We start from the raw sequence: 2,500 nt of genomic DNA on the forward strand, positions 1-2,500 counted from the left end.
TTTTGAAAATTCTTCCATTTTACATATGTAAGTTGCTATGGTTTTATTTATCATCCCCAGTTTTCTCGCGCGACCTTATGACTTGCGCAGTCGTTTTGGAGCTCTGTCAGTTTACAGCATACATCTTTGATATTCGACATCAATGTTCTGGTCATTTGACACCTGTCAAAACAAAGTATCCGCTGACCAGCAACACGTGACCATATCGCGGGCCTTAAGTTGGACCTTACCGAGGTCAGCTTTTTTTTTTTTAAAGTTGACCGCTGACCAGGGACTGGTTGTTGATTGGATAGCAGGCTCAAGCCACGTCAGACATTCACACCTGATTATAAATGAGGCTCTTTCTGTGGCTCGACGCGGCTACATGGTAATGCTACGTCATCAAAAGCTCTTGACAATCGACGCTTTTCGTGTTTAGGAGTGTTCAGGTAGGAAACGGTTTGGAAAATATTTTTTTCCTGCATTTTTCGCTGGTTTCAATTCACGTTTGACATAATATAGCTGTGGCCAGGACACACTGGTGTCTACAATAATAATAATAATAATAATAATAATAATAATAATAATATATATTTAGCTTTACAAAATTCTCAAAGCTTTACAACCAATGTTTCAAATTACAATCCTACATTCAAATTACATGCAGTATGAGAAACTCTAAAATTACAATAGATTTCTAAAAAAAAAAACAAGAAAATCTATATACTGTAGAAGAATGCAAATAATGTTTATACACTATACATAATAATAATAGTAATCTCTATACACTATATATAATATGATCTCTATACTCTATAGCACTGGCCGAACAGGTGTGTTTTAACTTTACTCTTAAAAAATATCGAGTGATTCAGAATTCTTAATGTCTACTGGTAGTGCATTCCAAAGTCTAGGGGCACTGGCAGCAAACGATCTGTCCCCATAAAGCTTAGTTTTAGTTTTAGGTACAACAAGAAGCATTTGACAGGAAGATCTAAGTGCACGAGAAGTCAATAGTTCAGAAATGTAATCGGGAGTGTAGTCTTTCACAATTATCACGGTCTAAATATTTCCTAATCCTACAAATGTTACTAATGGAAAAGAATGCGGACTTGCATACACTGTTAACATGTTTAGACAACGTCAGATGTGAGTCCACAAGCACTCCGAGATCTCGGGCAGCTGGTTTTGGCGATATAGCATAACCACCAACATCAATACCAGGAAGAGTAATGCTATGGAAACAAGAGCATAGATGAATTATTTCCGTCTTGTCGGGGTTGCATGCCAAACCATTAGAGGTGCACCAGATGAGAATGTCCTTCACACAAGCTTCAAACTTAGATAGAACGGCAGGACGATCATCAGACGAGCCCAAGGACACATATAAGTGTGTATCATCTGCGTAAGTCATTACATTGAAACCATGGGCTTGTACCACATTCTCCAGAGGAGCAAAGAACAAAGAAAACAAAAATGGCCCCAGGACAGACCCTTGAGAGGACAATCGGTTGATCTGACATCCGCAATTAGTACTTCCTGGGATCTACCAATCAGGTATGATCTAAACCAGTTTGACATCTTCCCACCAAATCCATAACGGTGTTCCAAACGACTAAGTAAAACAGAATGTTCAATGGTGTCAAACGCCGCCGATAAATCTAGCAGAACAAGTACAACATCCCGGTGGTTGTCAATAGCAACAAGGATGTCGTTAAACACTCGTAATAACGAAGTTTCTGTGCTGTGGAAACATCGATACGCAGACTGAAACTTGGCTAAAAGCCCATTTGGTATAAGATAGTTCAGCGTTTTCGTAGCGGCCACACGTTCGAGCATCTTTGATGGAAATGCAACGTTTATGATAGGGCGATAACTCGGATATGCCTCACGGTCAAGGGACAGCTTCTTGATCGAAGGGTGAATTACACCTTTTTTAATGGACTATGGAAATACACCAGATAGCAGAGAAGCATTGACAATCGAGGTGATGGCTGAGGCCAGGGCTTCAATAGAATGCTTGAGCACACTCGTTGTAGCAGGGTCTAATATACACGACTTAGTATTGGACTTTACTAAGAGTTCGCTGATATAACGTACAGACACCGCAGAGAAATCACAGAATGTTGTCTGACATAATGGTTGACTAGGCGTTATTGACAAATCCATCATCGCCAAGACTAACGAGTGCAAACTATCTTTCAGATTCACTATTTTTTCGGAGAAAAAGGTGGCAAATTTCTCAGACAATCCCTGAGGCGAGTCACATGTTGGTAAGAGCGGGGCTGACTTGACCTTGAAAAGGCCATCATCAATCATTCTAAAGAGCTGCCTCTGATCAGACCCTGAAATTTGATTCTTGTAGTATTCTTGCTTTGCAGAATTTAACGCATCACTGTAAATGCGGCACTGATCTTCAAATATCTGGCGATGGACCTCTAAGCCAGACTTGACATATTTGCGTTCCGCCTGGCGCTTAGCTCTCTTCAGAGACCTCAAGTTGTCATCATACCATGGCGAG

Source organism: Montipora capricornis, chromosome 9 (genome assembly GCF_036669925.1).
Source record: "Montipora capricornis isolate CH-2021 chromosome 9, ASM3666992v2, whole genome shotgun sequence".
NCBI lineage: Eukaryota > Metazoa > Cnidaria > Anthozoa > Scleractinia > Acroporidae > Montipora > Montipora capricornis.